The 5968-nt window shown below is 49.1% G+C and overlaps 1 long non-coding RNA gene across 1 annotated transcript; it reads left to right on the top strand.

Moving 5' to 3' along the window:
- The first annotated feature begins 3759 nt into the window (after positions 1-3759).
- LOC135375993 (uncharacterized) lies at positions 3760-5641 on the top strand. Its single transcript, XR_010417470.1, has 4 exons — positions 3760-3870; positions 4708-4929; positions 5337-5456; positions 5553-5641. It is a non-coding gene; the product is annotated as an uncharacterized LOC135375993 (long non-coding RNA).
- Positions 5642-5968: the final 327 nt, after the last annotated feature.

The raw sequence follows: 5968 nt of genomic DNA, 5'->3' as shown, positions 1-5968 counted from the left end.
TACTCTTTGCGGGCGACTTCAACTGCACGATAGACCGACAGCACGGCAGACAAGCGAATAGAGAACTTGAGCGCTTAGTAAATTCTGTTGGTTTCATTGATGCTTGGTCGCACGTCAACGGGAATGCCTATGAATTCACCTGGGTTGATTCCCGGGGTCGCCACAGCCGATTGGACAGATTTTACGTCTCGCCAGGGCTGTCGGGTTTCATCACCCAGTGTGTGACGCGACCTGCTGGGGATCTCACGGATCATGTTGGTGTTCTATTATCTTTATCTGGCCTGTTAAATTTCTGGCTCCAGTTTTTGGCGCCTGAACGTGTCTTTGCTCAACGACCCCGAAATTAAAAACGACGTAAAAAATTGGCTTGCGGATGTTTGTTCCGCGCCCGATTTCGGGCCTAGTCACTGGGAGGCTCTAAAGCTGGATGCAGCACACCGTTTTCGGCATTGGGGCAGACAGCGCGCGCGTGAACACCGGCAGTGTAGAGATGCACTCAGGCAGGTGTTAGCTGTGCTTCGCCACCCTGACTCACGCAGTCCTGAATCTGCGTCCGATATCGAGGACGTGCGGAGGCGCCTAGCCTCTCTGCGAATGCAGTCCTGGCGCAAATTTGTTGCGCAACGCAATGTGGTGCGCTGGTGCCGGGAGGCATATTGCTCCCGTGTGTTGCTCAAGCGCTATGTGGCAGAAAATCCGGACTTCGGAATTACTGAGCTCCGGTCAGCTGATGGCTCAATTCTGACTGATCCCGGTGACATTCAGGAACCAATGCGTGAGCATTGCGCGGCCTTTTATCAGGAGTCACCTCACGACGAGCCTGTTGTCAGCCGAGAGTGCCCACTGCCGGCGAAACAAATGGAGCATGTTGACTCAGGGCCGCTCACGCAAAATGAAGTTTTTACTTCTGTTTCCTCAATGGCGAGCGGAAAGTGCCCTGGCATTGATGGCCTCCCAGTTGAGTTTTACAAGCGCTTCTGGAGTGTGATTGGTTCTTGCATGACTCGGGTTTTTAACATCTGCTTATCCCTGGGGTTGCTATGCCCCAGCATGCAGAATGGTGTTGTTGTTCTTCTGTGCAAAGACAAGTCTCGAAAACTGGACCCAGATGCTTATCGTCCGATTACTTTACTGACGAGCGATTATAAGATCTTAGCTAAAACTCTTCTATTGCGCGTTTCACCTCTGTTGGAGAAGGTGTTACATCCTTGCCAAGCATGTTCCGTCCCCGGCAGGTCCTCAGACCTTCATAGAATCGCTCTTCGTGATGCCATCCACTGGATTAACAGTGGTCATGCCCCCGCTGTGCTGGCGTCATTCGATCAGTCCAAGGCATTCGATCGCGTGCGACACGCATACCTGTTCTCTCGGCTGAGGTCATATGGGTTCGCCGTTGCTTGGACCAGGTATGTGGAAACGTTGTATAGGGGCGCTAGAAGTGTTGTCTCTGTCGTTGGCGGACTGTCGTCCCCCTTTGATGTAACTTGTGGGGTCCGTCAAGGGTGTCCCCTCTCTCCCGCCTTGTACACCATTGCCAGCATCAACCCTCTACTCGAGAGACTGTGCTCGCTTCCTGTTACATTGCCACTGCCCAATGGATGCCCCCCACCTGTTTTTGCGTTCGCGGATGACATCTCTGTGACCGTTTCTCGCGAGTGTTCCCTAGGGCCCGTTTTGAAGGCGTTTGAGAACTACGGAGCCGTTTCAGGGGCAATACTGAATAGGTCAAAAAGTGCAGCACTGTTTTTGAACCACCAGCCTTCCTGCGGAGCTCCTTTCTGTGTTCCAGTGAGGCCAGAAGTCAAAATTCTTGGCGTGACTTTTGATTGCACTGGAATATCTACCGTAAATTGGCCACGAGTGTTTAATCGTTGCAGAGCTGTCCTGCGGCAGCTTAAGTTTGTCGATTTGCCCATCACGTTTCGTGCTCATCTGCTACTGGCCTGGTCCTACAGTCGCTTGTGGTTTTTAGGAGTCGTTGCCACGCCGCCACCACTAATCCGTACTGCCATCACGAGGCACGCGTTCCGTTTCCTCTGGGGCGGTTCGGTGGAGTGGGTCGCGAGATCCCGCTTGCACCGTACACGTGACCAGGGCTGCTTAGCCTTGCCGGTGGTGCTCGACAAGTGCCTTGCACTTCAGTCGCGCGTTTATTTCGAGGCATTGCACACTCCCGAACACCCAGCGTGCGCATTAGTGCAGTACTGTCTGGGATGTGCTACCAGGTGGTTCGTTGAGAGCCCTAGGTTTCGGCCTAGGTCCGAAGTCCTGCCTCATGAATACAGTGCTTGTGTTGATGTTGTACGGCGTTTGCGACTCCTGCTTCCGGACGTTGACATCCAGTTATGGGCTGTCAGCGATTTTTATACAGCTATCCGGGAGTTGGAGTCTGGTCCCCCAGTTCCTTCGGTGCCGTCGAAGCTGTCTTGGCGTCGAATCACTGCGGGCTGGCTAGATGCACGCCGCGCCAGTCTTCAGTGGAAGTTGGCCCACGACGTTCTTCCTCTTCGCGAGCGACTACACCGTTTTCACATCTCTCGCTCTGACGGTTGCCCGTCTTGCGGGATGTGTGAAACCGCAGAGCACTGTTTCCGGCGTTGTCGTGTTCCTCTTTTGCTGTGGCACAGAGTAACCAAGATATTTCAGCTGTCGACTGTCGCCTGGGCCACCGTACAGTTCCTGGAACCGTTGCCTGTTCCGCGCGTTCAGCGTAAACAATTGGCTTTATTAATTACCGAGATCAACTTTCATACTTGGATCCGTCGTTGCCGGCTGGCTTTCGGTGGTCCAGACTTCGGAGACGCAGCTATGTTTCAGGCTGTCAGGGCAGGGCTTCGTAGCCACATTGTCCGTGAGCAAGCACTGTATGGTCTCGTGGAGTGCTCTCGCCGCTGGCTGACGTCTACTCGTCTTTTCCGCCACGTTCAGGGTGAGTGGCAAATCGTGTTCTAGCCAGCTCGCTAGCACCGTACTGCACTCTGCAGCGGCTCTCCCGTGTTTGGATTGTTCGCTTGGTATGGTCAGTACGAAAAGCAAACTCTCCTAGAGAGTGTTGTTATCTAGCTTGTAGGACTGTAACGTAAAGTTAGTGTCTGTCCAAAGGGGACTACCTCCATAGGTAGCTCTCCTGCTTGATGACAATACACACATTCCCGGGGCCGCCACAGCCGATTGGACAGATGTTACGTCTCGCCAGGGCTGTCGGGTTTCATCATGTTGGTGTTCTATTATCTTTATCTGGCCTGCTAAATTTTCGCTTTGGCTCCAGTTTTTGGCGCCTGAACGTGTCTTTGCTAAACGACCCCAAAACTACGAAAAACGACGTAAAAATTGGCTTGTGGATGTTTGTTCCGCGCCCGATTTCGGGCCTACACTGTTAACAAAGACCGTAAATTTACGGAACGTCGCCCACGGAACCAGAGCTTCTCTTTTTCATTGCTGCTCCAATTCCGTAGCGGTACACGAACCGTTGCTATCCCGTCGTCTTTTCCAGGAATGAGTAGAGCAACATCGCTGAAAATGAAATATTTTGTTCAGACCACGTCATGATTATGGTAGCAGAAATATGGGAGACGATTCATGTCTTCAGCAAAGCACATATTTGCCGTTTTTGAACGATCCAACAGTGGTATCGCAATATTCTAACTTTTTGCTCGGATGAATGTGGCAGGCTCAAGGACGCCGGCGTCTCGCGTCTCGCCGTCAGCGAGTGCGCAGCGCGGAGCAATACAGCATTGTCACCTGAGCCGCTAACTGGAAGCCCGCGAAATTCTTTCCTCGTAGACGCATGAGACGCTCCGTGAAGTTTTAAGTGTTTGGAAGTGCATCTAGCGTTTGGTCTTTGGCCGACTGTACCCCCGCAAAGCAAAGGTGAGTTCACAACCTGTTTCGTTGTTCCACCACAAGTGAAATACGAGCACCACTTGTAAGCATGGTTGCAAAAATTGTTTCGTTGCATACGCGTCTCAGCAACGGTGTGCAACAGCAGGAAAGCAGTGTCTGTGTGTGTCACTGTGTGTAGATCATGAGTAGAAACATAAAGAGTTGCCTAACGTTCACTCGTGCAGGGGGAGGCTACTGAAATATTTTGTGTTTTGCTGTGATCTCGCACAAAGAATTGATAAATGTTGTGACTCTATTTCCCCCCCTTGGAGCTGGAGTAAACGGAATTCCTCTGTTGTGGAATGTTCATCTGAAAGTGTCCTAATCTCCGAAGTGGATATCATTCCGATATGGCCTGTTATACTTTCCATTGAAATCTGCTGCATTTGCACTATAGGAAGGCCTCCTGTTTGCAAAATTCCGATCCTCTACAGTTTGCAATTCATCAAAGAGGTCACATTTCACAGTCTTTCCAAACAAATGTACCTTTCACTCGTCTTAGCGGCGTCAAAATTTTCACCAGTAACGGTTTCATGCTCGCACAGCTGAAGGCTGTTTATAAATGGATCCCTTTTTTGCACTCTCTTGGTAGGTGATATACGGGTGCACTTTGTTGCTGCAGAAATTTTCTTCCCGTCGAGCTCTTTTCGACCATCTGCTATCACATGAAGATTTTGCAAGTGGTGTTCCTTGTACCATAGAGGGACGTAATGCTGCTTCCAAGAACTATAGAACCAATTCCTCCATGAGCCATCCTGACGAAATGCCAACACATTCAACACAAAAAGTATTGTCTTGAAAGTTTTGTCCTGTGGCTTCTTGCAGCCAGCCGTGTGGACAGTGAAGAAGCAGATATTGCACGCTGAAAACATCACCTCATCACAGATGCATCGTGCACTCTGAGTTGACAGCCCCTTCTTGTGTGCTTCGACAATCACTATTCTTGGGACTCAACATACAACAGGACACTATCTTGTGGTCTCCAGAGACGAGTACAACCTGCGCTATGGGAAACCGGTACACATCTTTGTGGAAACTGGCCCTGAGGTGATGCCAATTTTTCTTTTTCGCATAACACATCAAGCTTTCTACCAGACCTCAAGCTATACCATCTTGAATGTCAGAGACAAGTGTATATTGTTGTGTGCGACCCTCAGAGTTAATGGACAGTCATCCATATTCAGCTTTTGAAGTAATAAACTCTGTTGTTGTCTCCCTCAGAATATCGCTGCTCAGCCATGATTATGGAGGTATATATAGTCTGTTCAACCAAATTTTTGCAAAATATCTACGCTACTTCCGGTTTTGCTTAATAACTTCGTTTTCTGACACAGAAAGTTCCATATGAGAGGTACATATCTTTCCCTGTGCATGCTACAGTTGTTGCTATATGTGTGTGGTTTTCAGAGCTTGCTCAATGTTGCTTCTTTTTCTCTTTCTTTCTTGTTTATTAGACGTTTCTGAAGATCAGGAGTAGAGATCACAAAACGAAAAACTTTGTGTCAGTAACATGTCTTGAGGAGCTAATCAGAGTTGCTGTGGGTCATGGAATTTGTCAGGAGGGCAACATACAGGTATGTCACTTTTGTTATAACGTTTATAACGCTCGTATTAGCTCCAATTGCATTGTTGTTCTAAAAATCTTTGTAACACCAGTTATTTCTTTCTAGGTGTATTTAATGGATGAGTTATCACTTCGCTCTATGGTTGCTGGTGCTGAGAAATGCCTCGATGACATTTTCATTGTTAAAAATGGACTATGAAAACAAGGTATAGTGCATACATCTCCAGATGCCACTTTGCCCTCTTGCTTGGGGCTTTAAGTGCCATTTTTTCTTTTGCTTTCCTGTTTGGACCAGTCAACATGTGTGAGTGCACCTTCACCAATCCCACAAATGCCTCTGCTCTCACGAATTTATTACCCTTGGGAGAGCCTCAGCAAGACAGTACTTGATGCATTGGAAGCAGACAATGTTCTGCTTCCCTCTCAACGACAGGAAGTGGCACACATGGCAGCGTCATGGCCCTGCATATCCATTGAAGGTGGGAGGCACTCCTGATATTTATTCACAGGTATATTTCCTGT

The sequence above is a fragment of the Ornithodoros turicata genome, unplaced genomic scaffold (genome assembly GCF_037126465.1).
Source record: "Ornithodoros turicata isolate Travis unplaced genomic scaffold, ASM3712646v1 ctg00000967.1, whole genome shotgun sequence".
Classification (NCBI taxonomy): domain Eukaryota; kingdom Metazoa; phylum Arthropoda; class Arachnida; order Ixodida; family Argasidae; genus Ornithodoros; species Ornithodoros turicata.
This window is presented reverse-complemented; position numbering and strand designations above follow the sequence as displayed.